The sequence below is a fragment of the Propithecus coquereli genome, unplaced genomic scaffold (assembly GCF_000956105.1).
Source record: "Propithecus coquereli isolate 6110/MARCELLA unplaced genomic scaffold, Pcoq_1.0 Scaffold14, whole genome shotgun sequence".
In the NCBI taxonomy this organism is placed as follows: domain Eukaryota; kingdom Metazoa; phylum Chordata; class Mammalia; order Primates; family Indriidae; genus Propithecus; species Propithecus coquereli.
Window position 1 is genome coordinate 9,297,655 of NW_012138302.1, and position 24,445 is coordinate 9,322,099.

The window sequence follows — 24,445 nt, forward strand, 5'->3', positions numbered from 1 at the left end:
CCGAGAAATAAGGACATGGACTGTGGACAGCCAAGAGAAAGAAAAATAACAGAGAGAAAGTCAAGCTGTGCTGCATACAAATCCTGAGACATACCTAACTTCTCAGTCCATGAGATGTTTCTGAGGGTAGAAACAGCCTCCTGTCCAAGTCCCCAGCATGATCAAAAGACTGTTCTGTATGATAAATATTTATACAGTTCGTTAAATAATAGCCTGTATAAATATTATTAGAAATGTGCCACAGGAAACCACAGACTTCGCAGCTGATTCTTCAACAAATGTGCAAGCTGCTCAAATGCAGCGTGAAAAAAGGAAAAGGGGACCTGGGAGTTGGAAGCTGTTCTTTGCAAAAGGACTTAATCAATCCTAAGGAGGGGGTACGTGCTACAAATATCTACCACGTGGAGATTGTTCTCTTACTGCTTTCGATGCCTGCAACCCTCCAGAGCGGAGGAGCTTACCTTACACCCTATTTCTTAAGGAGCCGTTCCTCCAGCATGGATTTGGTGACAGTCCACAGAAACAGTATTCCAGGGACCTGGGAAAGAATTCAATATCCTCTTTCAACTTTGATCTCTGGACTTTGCTGGGAGCTCATGTACACGCCCCACATAATTTAATTAGTTACGCTGCAATCAGGGCTGTGGTAAGATTGGGAAGAAAAAGATGAGCAATGGGTTAAGCTTGTCCACTTCAGTCTTCTTAACAGAAAGGATTGAATAACACTTTCAACAAAGCTCACATGCTCTAAGATGGTGAGAAAATTTGGAATGGGAAGGAAAGAGCTAATTTGGCAATTATAGTTGGTTCTCTGTAAGCTGCACCAACAACACACAAGGGAGGAAAAGAACAGCTTGCTAACAGGCACTTTTCCTCTTAAAGTGAAAACCTGTCTCCAATGACCCCCTCCCCAGTTCTTTTTCAGCCTTTTGGTTTAAGGGGAGACATTTCTAAAAGTTTTCAGGTTGCTAATACTAGCTCAAAAGCCACCCAAACACTTTCTGGGTTCCCCAAACTTTTGAAGTTTGTAGCAACTGCACAAGACATCTTTCACCCAGACGTGCCCATGGCCTGGTGTAGATGGTACATGGGAGTATAAGCCTATTTCCAGTCAAGTCTGGGGTGACCAGCATGTTCTGTGGCATCAGAGAGAAGGAAGGGAGTAAGCAGCGAAGCTGTTCCCTGAAAGCTACTGAGTAGCTGAACCATGCTCCTATCTCGGCAAGCTCCTAGAAGGCCCAGACAACATTTTATTCACCACTGATGTCGAACACAAATGCCTAACAAAGGACCTGGCCTGCTGCAGATCAAGAACAAGGTCAAAAGCATCTGAGGATGAGAAGGAGAAGAGGGAGAAGGAAAGGGAAAATGCAGAGGGAAGAGGGTAAGGGGGTAAGTGGGGGGAGGAAAGGGGAAGGGAGGGAAGAAACTGAATGGGCAGGAAGAGGAGGGTTGGGGGATTCAGAAGATAAGAAACTAAGAAACCCCCCCCCGCCCAGACTGATGGGAGGAGGGGAGAAGAAAGAAAGAAAGAAGTAGACATACACTTTGGCCAACAAAAAAACACCCACCAGGTTCTTCCTGCCCAGGAAAGGTCCATAACATAGAGAAGGAACAGAAAATGAAATGTCAGTTCTGAGACCCAAATGTAAATCCAAATATCAAACAAAAACAAAACACAAACCAACAAAACCTTTGTTCTACTCTGAGGGTCACCCACTCATACCTGGAGTGTTTGCTGTCACCCAGCAGGACAGACCTCTAGGCCTCCAGCACCCAGGAGTTTGCATGTGGGACCCATGACACACAGGTTCCTCGAGCCAGCTAACAGGCTGTGAAGAAACCCCAGACACCTAAGAACATGAGAAAACACCATGGAGCACACAGTCTCTGAGCCCAGACATTCTCAAAAGAAGCTGAGAGTACAGAAATCCCCTGTACAGCAAGGCAGGGCTGCCTCTAGACAGCTGGGGACAGGGGCTGGGCCTATCTACCTCTGCATCTCCAATGCACATACACAAAAATAAGCTTGGTACATAGCAGGTACTCAATACTGATGAATGAATGAACAAAAGTCATTCCATTTGAGAGAAATGAAGGCAATTTTCCCTATCTCACTGAAAATTAAATCCTCAGTATCCACAGGGTAGGGAGTGAGGTGTGAAGGTCATTGCACTGGATTAGCAATCGGGAAATCTGGGACTTGTCCTGTACGTGTCTGCCACTTACTGGCTTTGGACAAGTCCCTTCACTGATGACCTTCTTCCCAAGTATAAAAGGAGATTTATGAATTCTGTATAACTACCCCAAGGGGTTGTTGTAAAGATTAAAGCTAATAATGGAACAGAAAGGCTTTCAAAGGGTAATTCCTTTATAAACAGAAGGAATCAATGGTGCTGGGCACCATAGGAAAATTCGAGTGCAAAAATAGATACTACACAGCCTCTACTGTTGCTACGGTCTGAATGGTGTGTCCCTCCCCAAAATTCATGTGTTGAAACCTAAGCCCTAAAGTGACAATATTAAGAGGTGGGGCCTTTGAGAGAGGATTAGGTCATGAGGGAGGAGCCTCCATGAATGGGATCGGTCCCCTTATAGAAGAGGCTCTTGTCCCTTCCACCACGTGAGGACACAGCGAGAAGTCAGTAATCTGCAGCCCAGAAGACAGCCCTTATCTAATACCAGATCTGCCGGCACCTTGATTTTAGACTTCCCAGCCTCTAGAATTGTGAGAAATACATTTCTGTTGCAAATAAGCCATAATACATAATAACATAATACCATAAGTTTAAACTTATGGTATTATGTTATAGCAGCCTAAGATTAATATAAAGATCTGAATTTTGAAAATCAGATGGTGATGCCTTATTCGTTTATGTACTTCAAGCAAAACCTAACGCACCTAGTAAAACTGCATATGGCAGGAAAGTAGCTTCATGTGGCCACCAGAATCCCGGCCATCCATACTTCAGGGACCAGGCATCCTAGCCCAACTCCACCCTTCTCCACAGAATGAAGTTAGTTGGTCAATGGAGTTACAAGTTTACTGCTTTCTTTACTGTCCCAACGGTTCTGATCCACTAGATAACAAACTCAGTATTTTTCAGGTTCTATACTGAGCCCATTTTTAAAGGCAAATAAGAAGTTGCTGGACAAGGGGCATGGTATTAAATCAGTAAGACAGTAGAAAAATTGGCTATCCTTTTAAATTTGAAGTTAGATTCCAAAAAAAAATAGTCAAAACCCACCAAATCCCCAGGCCTGCCTCACAATGTGGCCAGATCCAAACTGAGCCAGTCCTGGATAGCGGCCAAAAACCACCACCTTCCGAGAGCCACATGGGTAATAGCACAACAGCAGTCACAAAGAAAATATAAAATCCAACCACAGTGGAAGCAAAATGCAAGGTACAGGTAGGTCCCAAAGAACACGTGGATGAAAAATGTGACTTATCAAACGACAGCCCCAAACTCCACCAACAAATATCCCTTAAAGAAATTAAACTTTACACCTCCTATATCCTTTTCCATAAACCCTGCTCACTCTCTCCTATCTCTTCTGTCCAACCTTTGTGTTCTGATAAAATAACTCTTTGGTTGTTTATAATGCCTTCTTCTGTTGCCCTGCCAAGCCATTCCCTACACAGAGAAAGGGAGAGGGGAACCTACGTTTACAACACCTACCACAAGGTATGTGCTGTTTCTCCCATTCACACATGAGGACACTGAAATGCTGGAGGGGCCTACATCCTGCAGATGGTCACAAAGCCCGCAGAGGGAAGAGGCCATGTTAAAATTCAGGTTTGCCCCAGCGAGAGCTAAACTCTTCTACCACCCCTGAAATGACTGGCTTCCCACACTAACCAAGCTGCCTTTGTCCTGGGCACACGTGGAATGAATTTTCACATCCTGTGAAATCTCAGATGACCCTTTGAAATGCCTTCTCCATGGTCTGATTAATAAAGTCTACCTCTGTCACAATAAACCCTATTGTAGGAAACATTAGCTATTAGCTGAGAATTCTCCACCTCCTATTTCTTTGTGTAAGTTAATGTAGCTCAATGTAGTATTGTAATAGGGGAATTACTGAGTTGTGGGGGAGGGGAGGATTATGAATGTATAAAATATTCAAATACCTTCTAAAATAAAAAGATCCCAAAGACTTTCTTCCTCTGAAGAGTTCTAGAAGCACTGCAAGCAAGCCTTCTGTGTGGTGTGTGGCTGAAGCACCAAGCTCCTCCCTGGGGCCAGTCTCCCCATGTCCGCAGGAACACGTACGGAGGGGAGAAGGCAGATGTAGAGGGAGTCCACCCAGGCAGGTAGATCCACAGTCAATCTTTTACAAACCAAACGGACACCCTGAGTTCACTAAACGCAGAAGTTTGGATTTGATGGTTTCTCCCCTAACATGCCAATTATAAAGCTAAGCCCGTAACAGGGAAAATTATTATATATGCAAACTTAGTGATTTGTGCCTACACGGACTCCTTTCTGAAATGTGAATCCCTGACCTCTCTTTGAGTTCTGAATAATTTAAACATATATGTAGTTTCTTTCCCCCATCACTTTCTTCTCCAAGAGGTTGCTGTTGATTTGCTGACATAATTAACCATGAAGTGATTTTCTACAGAACTAACCAGACCTTCAAAGCAATGTCATTATCATTAGCATATTGGCCAAAATCCACAGCTTTTCCCAGAAAGTCACTCAAATTAAACAACAGAAGAACCCCTCAACCTTAATGACTGCTGTCAGATGTCAGCAAATTCAGGAAGAGCTCAGGGCAGCATGTGGCAAAGCAAGAAAACCCATCGTCCATGTGATGAACGCAAAGCTCCTTCCTTGCAGACAACATCAAGCCAGAGGCTGGCTAAGGTCTTGGTCCATTCTTATGTTTCCCTGTGTAGGAAGCATGGCCCGGTGGCTTTAATGTCCAAGGTGAAAGGCCTAAAGAATGAGTTATCTCAATTTTAAACAGTAGACTTGGCCATTCCACAAACATGGCCTTGTCAAAATCATCATGGGCTAAAGTATAAGCTTAAAGATCACCCATGCTGCTTCTGCCTCCAAAATAAAGCCCAAACTCTTGACCTGACCTACAAGGACCTCTAAGCTCTGGCTGCTGCTGCCTCGCTAACCTTAGCTCCCACCTCCCTCCCCAACCTCAACCCATCACATTCCGACCCTACAAAACCACTAGCAACTCCCCAAAGGAAGGCCAGGTGCCCCTGTCCACACTGTCCCCTGTACCTGTAATGTAAGAATACAAACTTGTAGTTCACAGAAAAAGAAATACAAGAAATACGCATCAATCGTTTACCTCACAAATAACGTAGGAAATGTCAATCAAAATACTGAGATAATTTTATACCTAAAAAATTAGCAGGAGTTGAATTTCAATAATACCCATTTTTGTCAAGAGTGTGGAGAAATAGGCAGTTTCATACACTTTTCATGGTATAGTAACTGGTTCAATCTTTTGTAGAATAATTTGAAACCGTCAATTTTTAAAATTTACTCCTTTTAGGCTGAGCACAGTGGCTCACACCTATAATCCTCGCACTCTGGGAAGCAGGGCAGGAAGATTGCTTGAGGTCAGGGGTTTGAGACCAGCCTACGCAAGAGGAAGATCCCATCTCTACTAAAAATAGAAAAATTAGCTGGGCATCATGGTGCACGCCTGTAGTCCCAGCTACTCGGGAGGCTGAGGCAGGAGAATTGCTTGAGCCCGGGACTTTGAGGTTGCTGTGAGCTAGGCTGATGCCACGACACTCGAGCCTGAGTGACAGAGCAAGATTCTGTCTCAAAAAAAAAAAAAAACTAGCCTTTTACCCAAGAGTTGAACTTCTAAGAATCTACCTTCTAAGAATTTATACCTTGGCTCATCAAAAAAGACATACCAAAATGTCCCCTACAACATTTTTTTTTTTTTTTTTGGAAATACAAAAGCATGCCACAAAAACCCTAGCAACAAATTAAATACTTAATACTGGACTTGCTAAAATTGATTCATCAGCTGTTAAAAGAAATGAGAAGGAGCTAAAGAAAAATGCTAATTACATATTATTAACTAAAAAAGTATGTTCTTAGATGGTACAGTATGACCCCATTTGTATGATTACTTTTTTAAAGAATAGAGCATCGTTGGTTCTCAAAGTGTGGTCTCCAGCAGAGCAACAGCATCAGCATCACCAGGGAACTTGTTAGACATGCAGGTTCTCAAGCTCTGGTCCAGCTCCACTGACTCAGACTCTCTGGCAAGGGGCTCAGCAGCTTGTGCCTTAAAAAGGCCTCCAAGTGATCCTGATGGATGATCAAGTTTGAGAACCACTGTATTATATAAAGACCTAACATACAAGATTTCAAGAAAAATACACAAAAAACTGCTTACTCCAGTGACACCCAGGCCAAAGAATGTAGTGGGGGCTTGGAGTGTGTTTCCCTTCTGCTCTCTGCACTGTCTGAATGTTCAGAAGGAGCAGCTACCATTGTAACAGGAAGAAAGATCTTCCTTATATTGAGTTGAACTGTGCTTTGTATGGCTTCTACCATCCAGTCCTAATTTTTCTCCCAAAGGATCATCCAAACAGCCTTTTCACCCTTTTGTATGCACTGTCCCTTCAAATGTTTTGAAATGACTCTCACAACTTCCTATTGAGTCTTCTTTCCTCCGTGCTCTATAGTCTCAATTCCTAGACTGCTCCTCCATGCCATGGCTTTTGTCTAAAATAAAGAGAGGGGAAGAAGGGACAGGGACACTTACTATATTTAACTAGAATGACCTTCAGTCACCCGTGTTTCTACAGGACACTGTGGGGAGATGACATCAGCTGGGCTAGGAGCACACAGTCTTCCCTTTCCCTCTACCTGCCAGGAGGTCCTCCGGGTGCCCTAGGCTGGCACGAACCAACACTCCATCACTCCATCCAGCCCAGTATCTAATCTCTGATGCTAGCATCAAGAATAATTTGTTCTTGATGGGAACAAACTATCTCTGACCATGAAGAATAATCTGTTCTTGAGGGGAGGAGGGAAAGAGCATCTTTAAAAACTGTCTTTGAAGGGGAGCTTTCAGGTAATCCTTGTCACATGCCCTGCTCTTCCCTTAAGAGTTCACTGGAAATTAGTGTTATCTGTGTTTTATCAATACGTACCTTCACATGAATCTAAATGTTTCTTAAATTTATATTTTGAGCCAGCTCTCATCTTACATCAATAAATTTCCTACAAACATTTATTCTGTGCCAGGCATGGTACCAGTGACTTCATAGATGGTCTTGCTAATCCTTGCTACAACTTAAATATGGGAAACTAAGGTTCTGAGCAGTTAGGTCACCTGCTCAAAGTCACAGAGGCAGTGAACAAGAGAGAAGGATTTCAATCCTACGCTCTTCCTACTATGTCACATGGGAAATTTTTAAAATCGTAACAGTAGCCTCATTTTAATATCAAAGACGACACATAATTCTACAATCCCAGAATTTGGTAAACTAGATTGAGTTTGATCTGTTGAAATCATTCTTGAGTTTAGAGACTTTGTCTTCTTTTTCTCAACTTTCTTATCCCAATATCCAGTCAATAACTGAGTCCTTCCTTAATCCCTCTCCCATGGCCAGTTTAGCAGAATCCAAGCTACTCAGCTCTCAGCCTGGTCTGCAACAGATTTCAGGGTAGCTCAGTCCCAAATCTAGATGGCCAAGGGACTGGTAATATATTTAGCCTGAATGATTTCTACTTGATTTTCCCATTCTCCCTAAACCTACCCCACACATACATCACTGTATAGGTACCTGCTGTATAAACTCTGCTTCATTGAGTCATCCATGTTACTAAGGACTTCCTAATTAATTTAAGATGATTAAGAGGGGATTATAGGAGCCTCTAGGGAAAAGCATGCCTAGTCTGGGAAGGAAACGTCATCATTTTCCTGCATACATCAAACCTACTTCTCTCCAAATATACCATTTGTTCTTTCCTCCCTATCTCAGTGAGTGGCATGACCATCTACCCTGATGCTGTCATCAGGAATCTAGAAGGTATCACTGACTCCCTGTTCAGGTTATTGTCAGTGTGCCCCCATGTCTCTACAACATACCCATTCCCTACCTTCTCTGCCTGCTTTGTGTCCTGGAGACAACAGTCAGGATCTCCAATACTCTCTAACCCTCTATCTTCTAAAAATTAGAGTTATCTATGTTCTATGAATATGAACCTATGGGTTTGGGCAATGGAAAGCCCTTGCAGAAGCCTCAACGGAAGGAGGAGAGTAAGGTCAGGGCTCCCTTCCCGTGGAGTTACCTTGGACTTGCTGCATCTCTTGGCCTAAGATAACAGATCCTTTTGAGGCAGCCTTCTCCACATGATCTCACCTTTTAGGTTTTGGTGACCATTCCTCCCCTTGTCCCTTTAGGTCTAGGGATATAACACTCTTACTGTTATTAATCCCAGGCATTCGGACTGCCCTCATCTTTCTGAATAGCTCCTTGATTGAAAATTATCCTAATTTTAGGTGTCTTACATTTCCTTCTGATACACTTCCTTCACCATGCTCTTACAGGCCCGAAGTGGTGAAGTTCCCCTTTGTCTCTGGGCCTAGGTGCTTCTCAAAATCCCTTCCTCACATCCTCAAATAGCCCCTCCTTTATATTTTCTTCAAAACATCTAGTTGAAGGCTTCAACTTCTAGCCAAGAGGCAGTAACAGGAACCATATTTACCCCCCTGCTTAAAAACAAGCAAACAAACAAAAGAAGAACTGAAGAAAATACAGGAAACAAAGGTTCTCAGGATATTGGACATCAGGTAACAGAGTTCAATACTTGCAGAGAGATGGAAAAAAAGGAGAATCTTGCAATTGCTGAAGACTAATGCCTGGGAAATGTTTTCAGACTATGGCATAGGAAGGAAGTATGCAGGCAAAGCCCAGAAGTCTCCCTGAGTTGAGGAGACAAAGCTGGGAGCCTATGGAGAGTAAAAAGGCTCGAATCTTGGGGCAGCATATAAGAGGGGACAGAGCTACACAAAGAGAATATCAGAGAACTGCAAAGGGTACTCCTCAAGTGTTCAGAAGAGCACCAATCACTGCATGTGTGTGAGGAAACTATCTGAGGCAAAAGCATCAAAAAGGATTAGCATGAACAATCAGTGGGCTTCACACAGACTAGGAATAGTCCTATTCACACCAACCAAAGTAGAAAACCTCCTAACTCACAGGGCATTGGGTAGAGTACAAATTATATCAAACATTTAAAGAAAAATTAATGAAATCCTTCTCAAACTCTTACAAAAAATTAAAAAGGAGACAATAATTATAAATGCATTTCATAAGGCCACCATTACCCTGATACCAAAGTCAGGAGAACATTATAAGAAACGGAAATTACAGACCAATATCCAGGATAAACATAGATGCAAAAATCTCCAATAAAATACTAGCAAGCCAAATTCAACAGCATATTAAAAAAATCATTGACCACAATCAAGTGAGTAACTATCCCTGTAATGCAAGGATGGTTCAACACATGTAAACCAATAAATGTGATACAATACATTAACAGAATAAAGGATAAAAATCATATGATCATCTCAATAGATGCAGCAAAAGCATCCCACAAAATTCAACACCCTTTCATGATAAAAACCTTCAACAAATTAGATCTAGAAGGAATACACCTCAACATCATAAAAACCATATGTTATAAGCTCACGGCCAACAGCACACTCAATAGTAAAAGGCTGAAATCTTTTCCTTTAAGATCAAGAACAAGACAAGGATGCCCACTCTCACCACTTCTATTTGACAGAGTACTGGAAGTCCTAACCAGAGGAATCACACAAGAAAAAGAAATAAAAGATATCCAGATTAAAAACAAAGGAGTAAAATTGTCTGTTTGTAGATGACATGATCTTATATATGGAAATCTTATATATCTTATATATGATTCCACCAAAAAACTGTTAGAACAAACAAACAAATTCAGTAAAGCTACAGGACACAAAATCAACATATAAAAATCAGCTTTGTTTATATTTGCTAACAATGAACTACCCTAAAAAGAAATTAAGAAAACAATCGTACTTACGATGGCATCAAAAAGAATAAAATACTTAGAAATAAATTTACCAAAGAGATGAAAGATCTATATACCAAAAACTACAAAACACTGATGAAAGAAATTGAAGAAGACACATATAAATAGAAGGATATCCCATGTTCATGGATTGGTAGAAATAATATTAAAATATCCATACTACCCAAAGCAATCTGCAGATTCAATGTAATCCCTATCAAAATACCACTGGCATTTTTCACAGAAATACAAAAAACAGTCCTAAAATTCATATGTAACCACAAAAGACTTTGCATAGCCAAAGCAATCTTGAGAAATAAAAACAAAGCTGGAAAACATCACACTTCCTGATCTCAAATTATATTGCAAAGCTGTAGTAGTCAAAATAATATGATATTGGCATAAAAGCAGACATATACACTAATGGAACCAACAGACAGCCCAGAAATAAACGACACATATACAGTCAACTAATCTTCAACAAAGTCATCAAAAATTCACAATGGGGGAAGGACAGTCTCTTCAATAATTGACGTTGGGAAAACTGGACATCCACACGCAAAAGAATGAAATTGGATCCTTAGCTTACATCATACATAAAAAATCAACTCAAAATGGATTAAAGACTTAATCTAAGGTGAGAAACCTTAAAACTCCTAGAAGAAAACATAGATGAAAAGTTTCTTGACGTTAGTCTTGGCAATGATTTTTTGGATATGACATCAAAAGCACAGGCAACAAAAGCAAAAATAAACGAGCAAGACCATATCAAATTAAAGTTTCTAGACAGCAAAGGAAACAATCAGCAAAATGAAAAGGCAACCTATAAAATGGTAGAAAATGTTTCCAAATCATATATCCAATAAGGAGTTAAAATCCAAAGTATATAAAAAACTTACACAACTCAACAGCAAAATAAATAAATACCCCATTTTAAAAAATGGGGAAAAGAACTCAATAGACATGTTCCAAAAGAAGACATATGAATACCCAATAGGTATATGAAAACATGCTCACCATCACTAATCATCAGGGAAGTGCAAACCAAACCACAATGAGAAATCATCTCACATCTCTTAGGATGGCTATTATCAAAAAGTCAAAGGATAAGTATTGGTGAGACTGTGGAGAAAAAGGAACGCTTATACACTGTTGGCAGGAGGGTAAATTGGCACAGCCATTATGGAAAACACCGTGGAGGCTCAAAATATTAAAAATAGAATTACCATATGATAGCAATCTTACTTCTGGGTATATATCCAAAAGAAATGAAATTACTATCTCAAAAGATATGTGTACTCCATGTTCACTGCAGCATTATTCGCAATAGACAAAATATGAAAACAACCTTAATGTCCACAGATGAATGAATGGATAAAGAAAATGTGCTATATATAAATACAATGGAATATTATTCAGTCTTAAAAAAGGAAGAGATCCTGCCATTCGCCACAACCTGGATGAACCTGGAAAACATTACGCTAAGTGAAATAAGCCAAACAAAGAAAGACAAATACCACATGATCTCATTTATATGTGGAATGTTAATACGTCCCACTCGTAAAAACAGAGAGTAGAATGGCAGTTACCAGGGCCTGGGGGGTGGGGAAAATGGCAAGATGTTGGTCAAAGAGCACAAACTTTCAGTTACAAGAAGAATAATTTCTAGAGATCTAATGTATAACATGGTGATTACAGTTAATAATTTATTACATACTTAAAATTTGTTAAGAGTGTAGATCTTCAGTGTTCTCACCACAAAATCCAAGGTAACTATATGTGGTGATGGATATGTTAATCAGCTTTACTGTGGTAATCAATTCACAATGTATATGTATATCAAATCATTATGTTGTACACCTTGAATATGTACAATTTTTACTTGTTATCATACCTCAATAAAGCTGTGGGGGAAGGAATTAATAATCTGAACAGTTCTTTATCTATTTAATCAAATGATTTGGTATTTTAACCACCACCCCCAAAAACAACAACAACAACAACTCCAGGCCTAGATGACTTCGCTAGTGAAATATATTAAACATTTAATTCCAGAAAAATCAAAAAGGATAAAATACTTCCCAAGTCATTCGGAGTCCAGATTTACTCAGTTAAGAAAACCTAGATAATACAAGAAAACTATAGATCAATATCCATCATAAAGATGCAAAAATTCTTAAAATTTTAGCGAATAGAATCCAACAATATACAAGAAGGATAATACGTCATGACTAGTAGGGTTTATCTCAGGAACACAATGTTAGAAAAAAATCAATGAACATAACTCTCCACATTAAGAGTCTTTTTAAAAAATCTGATGGTCACAGTTACAGAAAAAGCAACTGACAAAATACAGCATCCACTATTTATCAAAAAAAAAATTCTCAGCAAAGTAGGAATATGATAAAACTTCCTAAACCTAATAAAGTGCTTCTACAAAAAATATACAATTAATATCTTGCATCATACTTAATGAGGCAGAAATAAACACCTCTCTATCTGATCAGGAACAAGGCAAGATGTTAGTTCTCACCATTTCTATGCAAAGAGACCGTTCTAGCCAATGCAGTACAGCAGGAAAAATAAAAGCCATCCTCACTGGAAAAGAAATAAAACTCTCTTATTTATGGATGACATGCTGACCACCTACATAGAAAATCTGATAGATCTACAAAAAAGCTATTAGAATAAGTAGTATAGCAAGATTGCAGGACACATGATATGCAAGTAGCAACAAAGAACTAGAAATTAAAATTTTAAAAGATACCATCACTTACAACAGCATCAAAAAACAGGAAAAACCTACAGATAATCTGACGAAGATGTGCAAGACCTATGTAATGAGAGCTATGAAACTTTGCCTAGAGAAATTAAGGAAGACTTAAATGAACAGATATATGCTGTGTCCATGGGTCAGAAGACTCATTATTTAAGATTCAATTCTTCCCCAAATTAATGTATAGATTCAATACAAATTCCAATTAAAATCTAAACAGTCTTTTATTTTGAAATGGACAAATTGATTATAAAATTCCTGTGGAAAGAGGACCTAGAACAACCAACATAAATTTTAAAAAGAACAAAGTGGAAGGACTTAAACTAGCTGATTTCAATATCTATTACAAAGCTATATTCATCAAGACTATATATTAATAGTATTGGCATTAAAACCAAGAGATCAATGGAACAAAATAAAACATGCAGAAACGGGCCTACATACAAAAATCATTTTTGAACAAAGATGCAAAGGCAAGTCAATGGAGAAAAGTTGGGCTTTCCAGCAAATGGTGCTGGAACAACTGGATATTCACGCAGAAAAAACACCTTTATTCCATATTTCATGCCATATACAAAAATTAACTTAAAAATGGATCCTAGATTTTATGAAAAACCAAAAACAATAAAACTTCTTTAAAAAAATAGGAGAAAATACTTGAGACCTTAGGTTAAGCAAAGATTTCTCAGATACAATACAAAAAGCGTGATCCAAAAAAAATCAAATGGATAAAATCGACTTCACCAAAATTACAAATCGATAAATTTAGACTTCAACAAAATTAAGAACTCTGCTTTCAAAACATATTGTTAAGAGAACAAGAAGACAAGCATCAAAATGGGAGAAAATGTTTGCAAATCACATGTGATAAGAACTTACGAAAATATATAAAGACCTCTCAAAACTCAATAAAAAGAAAACAAACAGCTCATTTTTTAAAACGGACAAAAGATTTCATATACACTTTACCCAAGAAGACATACAGAGGAATTACAAAGGTGCGCAAGAAATCCATGGGGTTATTAGCTGTTCTTTATCTTGATTGTGATGACAGTTTTCATAGATATATACATGACAAAATTTCTCAAATTAGACACTTTAAATATGTACAGTTTACTGGATGTCAAGTATTCCTCAATAAAGCTGCTATAAAATATCCAACTTGAGAATGCCTTCTGGGTCCCAGTGGCACCTTGACTGCTACATTCCTTCATCCCCTACATTCGATCAGTAATTATAATAATGCCTAACCATTCTATTATCCTAATCTCTCTCCATTTTCATAACTATTACTCTAAACCTCTCACCTATATGACTACAATAGCATCTCTCCAGGCTTCACTACTCCAATTCATTCTCTACCCTGTAGCCACAATTAATTTTCTAAAACATAAATCTGAAGGTGTCATTAATTGCCCTGGAGATATATCCCAAACTCCCTCAAGATGATTCACCAGACCCTTCCTGATCTGGCCCTCTCACCCTCCCGAGCCTGGTATCTGGTGATTTCCCACCTCACTCTTCCCTGCCTAGCCATACTAATCAACCACATTCCATGCTTCTGTAGTTTTTTATGTGCTGTTCCCAACTCACACGAGCCTCTTCCCTTTCTCAAACCCACTCAAACTCAGGCTTTGGAACTTAGCTCCAATATTATCTCCCTAGGAAGTCTTCCCCAAACCCCACTGTGAACCATGTGCCCTTCTCTCCACTCCTGAGAATCTTCTGCATACCCTGAAAGAGCACTAAATCTGAGTTATCATATAATCTCTCCCATTAAACTGGATTGAAACAGACTGGATGAAAGCTTGAAAGCAGAGACCAAGTCTTACTCATCTTTACTTTCCCAGAGCCTACCATAGTGCTGAGCCCAGAGTATCAGTGAACAAATGAATAAATAAAAACTGATTTGGATGATCTCTTCTTATACCACCTGGGTTGATTCTATACCCCTCCATTATAAAAAGATGGCAGGAGAGAGATTAAGTGATCTCTGTAGCATATCCTGGTAAAATAATCATTTCAAATTTCCTTGGGAGGTCCCACTCTGGCTGGAAGTTTAAGGGCAAGACTCATTACCTCAAATTGTTTTAAAAACCATCTGGTAATTGACTATGATTTGAACTAAGTGAAAGGTTAGGGAAAGGGAACCAAATTCCAGGAAAAGACAAAGCACACAGCAAAAATTAACACAGGCTGGAAGGCTGAGTGCCCTCCCAGTAAACGTCTTAATTTCAACCAGAAAGACACAGCTCCCCACCCTCTGGGTTATTCCCTTCTCTAAATACACATGTTTTGATTTCCAAGTCCAGCCAGGGAGGCTCCCAACCTCCCTCCTCCTCAAAATTCATCTCCAGGCCCTGGGTTCTGTTCTCTCAGTCATCCTTAATACCAGTCCTCCAAGCCTCCCTCTAGGAGGTCCTCCTCAGCTGGCCCCTCCAACAGCCCAGCTGGCCCCTCCAACAGCCAGGCCAGCAGCCATCAGGTCAAGGGCCAAGCATGAGGGCCACATTAACAGGAGACTCCCAGAAGACCAAGGGGCAGTCATCTGGCTGGAAGATCCAGCTAGCAAGTTAAAAAGGAAAAAAAATCAGGATATACACTTGTGGATCATAGGGAAGAAGGGGAAAGCAAGCAAAAAACAAAATAAATCAAAACTCTACCGTTTAAATTATGGCCACGAAGTAAGAGAAGATTTTCCTTCTTTCTTACTATCTGCTATTAAAGAGCAAAATCACTTCCCCACTACTAATTTCATACTTTAAAAAATAATGTAAGGATACCCGCTCTTCCTATCTTGGTCAGGAATGATGAAATTTACTTTAGGGATGAAATTTGTGTTAAGACGTCAGGAAGTGCTTTAGTGGAAAATAGCCAATAATTAGAGAAATTCATCCATTTTGCATCTTGCCGATCCTTAAATAAAAGAGAAATTAATGAAAATTGAAAGATATCCTTAGGCCTTTCCTACTCAGGATAACTGTAACCAAACAGCATTATCCCATCTAAACTAAGTTGCACCTCAAACATTATCATAAGCTGCTGGAAGCCTTTAAAGCTACAAGCAACACTGGCCTAAAAATGCCTTAGGTAGCCAGACTTGAATTAAAGGGCTCCAAAACTGCCTGGAAAAAAATGTCCTAAAAGGGGGAGGAGAGAGGGGGGAGGGTAAGAGGAGGAGAGTAAGAGAGGAACTGAATGTAGTTAACTGGACAGTGACCGCAGGCAAAGCACTCTGGGTTCCAAACATCTAAGGGGCAGCCTTGGCAGATGCAGTAGAGGGCGACCCTTCCCTTGTGGCCCCACGCCTCACCCAGGAGAGGACACAGGGGATTCAGTAACGTCTGGGGAGCCACCGACCCGGCGAGTGTGAGACTTAAGCACCCAGAGGAGGAAAAGGAGGAGAAAGGGGAGGGAAGCGCTGACCCAGTGCGCTCTCGGGTTGGAGAACCTTCTTCCTGGACGTGGGCGCTGAGAGTCTGTGCGCCTGCAAAAGCCCCTGGTGCCCACGTGGGACGGAGAGGAGGGTCACTTACAGGACTTGTCCAATCTGAAATTACATTTTAGCTAGAGGGACTCTGCACGTAGGCACGCCCAGCCTCACGGCGCGGGGGCAGGGCGGTCTCCGCGGGTGGCTGCAGCCCAACCCCACCCTGCCCCGCGCGAGGCCACGCCCCACGCCGGCAGCGGCCCCCGCGCCCTTGTAAGGCGCGCCTTGATTGGTCCTTTGAACCGAGCCCGGGATTGGCCAACGCTTGCCGCCCCCGCCGTGGGCCCGCCCATTGGGTCCGCGTTCATCTCCAACCGGGCCAGAGGGGACCAAGCCTGGCTCGGGCTCCTCCCGCCCTCGCTCGGTTTTTAAAGGCACCGAAGGAGACTGTGTCTGCCCAGGGTACGAGTTTCCCCCTCATCTCACAGAACTCATCCTTGCAAACTCTCCGCAGCCCCTGATGGATGTGTGTGTCAAACCGTTTACTGGACACCAGGACTTTTCTAGGCTGGTGTAAGAAATAATATTTATTGAATGCTTACAATTCTTGAATGCTTATCTTGTGCCAGACCTTGCTTCTGATTCTTTGCAGGAATTTACTTATCTAATCCTGTGGCCAGCCCTCTGAAATACTCATGAGATTTTGAACATCCGCGTGATAGATGGTTCCCTGCCTTTGAGAAATTTACAATCTTGTGGGCAGTGGACACTGACCTCATTTAATCCACGCCTTACCTTTTCAGTAAGCTATATCTTATGTATCCCTAATTTACAGATGCGGGGAGTCAGAAATGTTTTTAGCTTTTTCTTAGACTCACAGCTAATAAATAGGCAACCAGAAGGAGAATTCCAACCTGAGCTCCAATGTGAGCTGTTTCCGTTAAAAAGGCAGAATCCCAGGCTGAGAGAACTGGAGACTTGGAAGATGGCAATTGCTGAATCCAAACGTTTTGTTTTCCCAGGAAAGGAAACTGAGGCCCAGGAAAGGAAAGTGTCTTTCTAAGGACACACCTGTTGAAAGAAGTAAGCCTCGATAATAACATTGGTCTTATATGCCAGGTGCGTTATGATTGTCTGCTATCTTCACAACCTCAAAATAAATAAGTGCTCTTATCTAGGTTTTACAGGTGAGGATACTGGCCCAGGGAGGCTCAGACCACATGATTAACCCTAGTCTTCGTGTGCTGTATCTTTACTAGCGATTCTGGTTTGGGGTCATTTTCTTTTTTCTGAGCCATGATTGTTCACCTTTTATTCCCAACAAATACCCAAAGACCTAGCTGTAGGCTCTTTCAGATCTGTTCCTTAGCACCCGTGTGAATTGAGTGTTCAGTAGGAATAATGATATTAAGATCTGCTCATCTTACCTTTTCAGAGCATCGTGAAGAGCAAATAAGCTAATAGATATCAAAATGTTTTGTAAAGTGTTACATGTTGAATACACATAAGTTATTGCTTCCAAATCTTCAGTGTACCCCAAGAATGGAATAAATGAAATACACCAGTTGTCTCATGAACTGGTAGTGACAGGAGTGGCTCATCCTGACTAGTCTTGAATTAGCATGGATTTGCTGCCTGGCTTCTGTGGATGGTGCTGTTTCTAGCTTTTGTGTATTTGGTTCTTGATTTGATTCTTCTTATTATGATACTATCAGTAGCAACAATAGCACAGTGGCTCGAGCTCTCACAACCACGTTGGAATTGAAAGGTCCTCAGGAATGAAAACCACACATGGCAAAACAACAAGGTGAATGGGCTTGGGTTCCTGACACCATGCAGCACCAGACCAATATCCAATTGCATGTTTCTAAACCTCCACATGAAAGAAAAGAAACTGTTGTCTTGTATAAGATACTTTTATTTTCTGTTATATGGGGCCAAGCCTAATCATAACTGATATATATAGATTATGTACACACACACACACACATACACTTTACCTTGTAGAACTCTTAAACAGCAACCTTATAAAGTGATAGCTATGGAAACAGACCTACAGAGTAAAAATCATTATGTTCAAAGTCATCCAGCCAAGTGGCCAAGGTGAGAGAGATTCTGACCTGGGTCTGTCTGAGGCCAATTCTGATTCTCTTTTTCAGTTATGATGCACTGCCTATTATGAATGAATGCATCATTTTTTTTCATTTACTTCCATTCTGTTCATTTATTTCAGGGTATAGCATACTTTTTCTGTAAAAAGAAAAAAAAGTAAATATTTTAGACTTTGTGGGCAATACAGTCTCTGTTGCAACTACTCAACTTTCCTTTGTAGTGTAAAAGCAGTATAGACAAAAGTAAATGAGTGGGCATGACTATGTTTCAATAAAACTTTACAAAAGCAGGCAACAGGAGATGTAGCTCATAGGCTTTAGTTTGCCAACTCCTGATTTATTCTATTCTTATGTTCCATCACAAAAGTGCACTAGAAATGTATTACAGAAGTTCCCCCACCTTCTGTGATAGTGCAACATTGTAGGCACACTCATGCTGTTGGCCAAAATAAAGTCAAGTGACAATGTGATTCAAAAGAAAGATCCCTAAACTGATAGTCATGAAATCTGGGTAGTGTGTTCATATCTGCCACTGCTATGGTTTGAAAGTGTCCCCCAAAAATCATGTGTTGGAAACTTAATCCCCAGTGCAACAGTGTTGGGAGGTGGGTGCCTAATGAGACGTGACCAGTCCATGAGGGCTCCACTCTCATGAATGGATTACAGGAGGGAATTCATTATAAATGAGCACGTTTGATCCCCTTCTCTCTCTCTCTCTTCCTCTCTCTCTCTCTTTCTCTCTCTCTCTTTCTCTCTCTCCCTCTCCCCTTCCACCATGAGATGATGCAACAAGAAGGGCCTGTCCAGATGCTAGCACCTTGATATTACACTTCCCAGCCTTCAGAACTATGAGAAATAAATTTCATTTCTTTATAAATTACGCAGTCTCTTACATTTTGTTATAGCATCACAAAACAGACTAAGACTGCCATTGATCCAGATCCATGTCCTGGACCACCGCGAGTTGTCTCAGTTTCTCTCTATATAATAGGAACAAATAATACAAATGTTAATCATATTTTCTCAATTTCCATGACAGTGAGGAGGCTGGAAAGAGATGACATATGTAATCATATTTCAAAAAGCTATAAATGTTATCCTGCCATATATACATTACTTCACAACAGGCTGGGACATATGTCTTCCTCTGTACCCTCCAGTTCCCTGTCCTTATCTCTATGACAGAACATATCAAATGCCCAGCAATTATTAGTGCATCTACCTATCCCCTTTCCTCCTTCCCAGCTCTACATAAAAGATTTTTGCATCGCATTGAATTATGAAACTTTAGTATTGGAAAGTCTAGACACTCAGGTCATTGCTGGGCAGCATGTTGTCATGCAGTGTCATTGTCCACTAAGCACCCCACAGGTCACACTAGTGAAGCAGCACATCAGTCTTAAGCAAGACAGAAAAAACTGGGTTATGAAACCCTGGAACCAGCTGAGCTGGAAGTTTATTTAATTAATTTCCTTCCTGCTCAGAGATGGCTCTGTGCAGCTCCAGGACGTGCTCTCTCTGGTGACCCGCGGAAGACCTGTGATCTCTAACTGAACTCTCTAAAACCTTTTCCTGCCTTAGCAACTTGCCCCCTCATTAGAGAAAAAAGATCTTTTCCCTGAGATTCTTAGAGTCATGGCACGGAAATAGATATCGTTATTCATTTATTCATGAATTCATTTATCCGTTCATACCTTTATGTATTCATTCATTTAACAAAGATGTATTGAGTGCTTACTGTCCCAGGTGCTAAAGAGATAGTGTTGAGATGAACAGACATAGCCTGTTCTCACCGAACTTACAGTCAGGAAACACACAAATATATAATTGATTCAGGTGCAAGTAGAAAGGAAAATAGGACACTATGAGAGAAAGAACCTGACTTAGATTGAGGTCTAACTGAGACTGGTGATTCTGAGGAACCAGGTACTTTATACATTGTCTCTGATCTCAACAACGCTGTGAAATGCCTATTATCACAACCATTGTACAAATAGGGAAACTGAGGCTTAGGAAAATGAGGTGACCGGCCTAAGGAAGCACAGCTAGTTAGTTTGCAGTAGGCTGTGCTCTCTCCAGTACTCCAGACTGCATAACTCAAATTCGGAAGGTGAGAATTTTCCCACCTTCCACCTTTGCACACACCATGCCTCCTTCTACCTGAGATGCCTCTTCCTTCGTTCTTCTCATTGGATGTATATTTTGCTGTCAGTGTCTAGTTGAGTATCTACTTCTTCTGTAAAGTTCCCCCTTCTATTTGAGACCTCACTAAATCTCTTTTCTTCTAGATTCCTGCAACAATCATCAAATATTACTCACATGGCACTAAACCTAGAATACCTTGTCAAGTTAATTCTCTTTTTTACGTGCCTTCCCTGACACTCTCACGCACGGCCCTATAGGCAGCACAGTGCCATTGGAGCCAGACAGACCTGGGGTCTTCTCCCAGTTCTACAACTTGCTTGATAGGCAAGCTGGAGAAGTTTCTTAACCTCTCTGAACCTTACTTTCTCCTTGGAGAATAATAATATTTGTTTCTTGATATAATTCTTGAAGCATTTGTCATGACACTGAACAGATAGTAGGTATTCAATACTTTATCATCTTCTACCCAATTTCATTTTCTAGAGTAGAGGGCTCAGGAGGACAAGAACCCTGCCTTCTACTTTACACCTTAGCAACTAGCACGGTGCTCCATAATAGCAGGTGGTCAATAAATGGTATATAATTATGGTGATGATAGCCCTTACCTGCCTCCTGGGTCCCTCATTATTAAACAGATTTGTTTTCTCCGGTCTTTCTTCTTTCTTTCTTTCTTTCACGATTTAAGCTTCCCTTAAATTTGATCCTCTGGCAGGAATGCATGCCATTGCATACAGTCTTTCTCTCTTCCAAATCCACACTGTCATATCAAAAAGAAAACTGACATAGTCCACTGGGAGACCTGACAGGTGGTCAGGAAGGGAAAACCACTGACTAGAAGGGCCTGTTGAGCTCCCCACCCTGAGCCATATTTTATATACGAAATCGTTGTTTTATATACAAAATCCTTTCATCTCTAAAGGATGCCACTAGTTCATTTCCAAAGATGGGAACACATTCCAACTCACTTTATTACTTGCCTGCTACCTGTTACTTGCCCTCCATTTGCCTGTCTGACTTCCTTCATCTCTTCCCTCAACAAATACCAGCTGAGTGCTGAGTGCTTGCTAAGTGCTAGGCCAGAGTGGGATGCTATACTGAAAACATGGATGAAGTGCTATGGGCACCCCTGAGGCTGGTGGAAGAAGATGGGGTGGGGAGCACAAAAGGGAAGAAAAGACTGCACTAATGTTTACCAGGCACTGCTCTCCAGCCCTGCATGGACACTGTCTCACTTATTCCTCCCCCCACCCCATGAGTGCGTAGGGGTTCTTACTGAAGAAAGAGAGGCTCACAAAGGTTGAGCAACTGGCCCAAGGTCATCTATCACAAGACACTACAAGTCAAACTGCTGAAGAAGGGCGTTTCTGCAGCGAAGCTGAGGTGGGCAGCTTATATCAGATATGAAGGTTTCAAATGAATCTCAGACCTGCTACTCCCACAGGTTTCAATCTGCAGCACCAGTTTTCTCTTCCACTTTGGAACTGCTCACCCACTCCCAGTTCTAAGACCTCACTCACCATCTAAACTAGTTCGACACCATCCATATCTTTCTCCCCTAGCACCACCTGATCACAACCCCACAATCTCTTGGCCACGAGTCATTTTCGTAAAAGAGCAAACTATGTGATGAGCCATGACCACAACATGCAACCCTAAACCCCACCGCGTGTTTTCTGCAACGAGGCAACAGGTGGCAGAAGCGAGTCTAAGGCCGTGAGATGATGACAAGGCAGGGCTCTGGTACCAGTTTTCAAAAAGAAAGGTGGGACATGCTCAAGGCCTCGGAGGCTGAGTCAAAGCAGGAGGCACTGGAAGCATCTGCAGTGTGTGGACTTCAGGTAGAGCAACAGTGCCATGAACTCCCCTGGAATCATAATTTGGGGACAATTAAAGAACATCAGTTTTGGAAGTTTTCAAACTGGGTTCTGTGGGATGGTACCTGCACAACCAAGGAGAAGCTGACTGATTTCCAGTTCTTCTGAAATGCTCCCTCCCTCCACCAAGTTGTTCTCTGCTCCAGACACCAAATGAGGGGTGAGTGGGGACTGAAATCCAATCCCCACTCTGCTGGCCAAGTCTGTGCCAGTGAAGCTGCTGTGCCCCACTAGAGAGGGCAACTTTTCCTAATTTGCACGAAGTACAGAATAGGATAATATAGCTTTGCCCTCTTCCCTTCCCCCAACCACATACACATAGGCACATACACACATACAGTGACACGAACATACCCACAGGCACAAACATACAAGCACAGGCATGTACGCATATGTGCACAAACACATATGCAGACACATAAAAACACAGAGCACACAGACACATACACACAAAAACTCATGCTAGACACATACAAACACACACGGACACACAAATGCAAATTAAAACACAGTATAACACACAGAGATACAGACATAGACACAAATACAGCCACACAGAGATACAGACACACACACACAAATCACACAAATAGATGTATACATAAACATTCATACACATACATACATAAATATACACACAGTTTCATAAACCACACACATATAAACAGACAAACGCACACACTCAAACATAGACACACATACACATAGGCACACGGGCACATAGGCCATATAGATACATATATACACAGACACAAACATAAACACACACAAACACCAATACACAGCTATATACACATACATACATCTTTAACTAGAACAACTCTAATTTTATCAATTTTACCTGACAGACTCTGTAAAAAACATAAATCTGACAAATGTTCTACTACTAAAAGAGGATAAATTTGTTACTTTCTATGATTCATTCTTTCATTCATTCATTAATCAATGAAATATTTGATGACAACATGTAGAAATAAAATGATAGTGAGTAGAGGAGTACACACAGACATGGTAGTTGGCAGGTCTCTCCATGATCTTAGTCTTGTAATTAGTTTCATTTTTAGTTTGTGTCATGATTAAACAATTGTGCTTTAACACTCCTACATAACATATAAAACCAGTATTCCTCCTGTGTTATTGTTCATACACTCTCAGATATTTACAAGTGTTGCTCTCCACACAATCTCCTTTACCTCCTAAAGACTTTTGGAGTTTTGGAGAATGATAAGCAGGCACATTATTAAGGAATATACTAGACAGGTCCCTTTTGGTGGCAAGAAATAAAAATATAACTCCAGTTTGCTTGAACAAGCAAATACACCAAAAGGCAATTTATTGACTCATAATTTAGCACTTCATGAGGGAGGTTGAGCTCCAGGAAAGTCTGGATCCAGGGATTCCAATGATATCTTCCAGGATGTTTAATTCTCCATTTTCCATCTCTTAATTCCCATATTGACTTCATACTCAAATAGGCTCATTCCATGTGATAGCAAAGATGGCAAGCAAATGCTTTAGCTTTTTTTCATAAATCTTTCTAGGAGGAGGGTAATGGTATCTTCATATTCATATTTCTTGCAAGAATGCAGAATAAGACTTTGATTATCCCAGTTTGGCTCAAGTGCCCATCCCCAGGGATAAGTTGGAAAGAGATAAGCCTCACCTTAACCAGGAGGACTGAATGGTGAGAGGAGATGATTCTTCATAAAGATACTAGGCAAAAAAAGGAACATGTATTTCCTTCAGCTCTGCTCCCAACAAGTTTAGTGCTATCCTTATGGGCCATCTATAAATCAAGCTGTGTGCTGGAGGGTAGGGATACAAGATAAAAATATTTGCATTCTTTCAGTCTGGGAGCCCACAGTCTAATGATGGAGATGATGTGTAAGCAAATTGTACAAGACACAGAAAGCAATCACTACAAAATACAAAATAAAAAAGTTTGATAAAATAAACTTTATCAAAATGTACTGTTAATAAAATGAGTAGGCAAGCCAGAGTGGGAAGAAATATTCACAAAATATTTATCTGACAAAGGATGT

At 40.8% G+C, this 24,445-nt stretch overlaps 1 protein-coding gene across 4 annotated transcripts in view; it reads right to left on the reverse strand.

Moving 5' to 3' along the window:
- The window catches only part of FGGY (FGGY carbohydrate kinase domain containing), a 394,984-nt gene extending 378,626 nt beyond the window's left edge, over positions 1-16,358 (reverse strand). For 3 of the 4 annotated variants that reach the window (XM_012639483.1, XM_012639484.1, XM_012639481.1), the window contains exon 1: positions 462-512. The gene's annotated coding sequence lies outside the window, so the exon portion shown is untranslated. Of the gene's footprint in view, positions 1-461; positions 513-16,269 lie in introns of those variants that run through there. The other variant, XM_012639482.1, reaches the window with a different exon arrangement.
- Between the last annotated feature and the right edge of the window lie 8,087 nt (positions 16,359-24,445).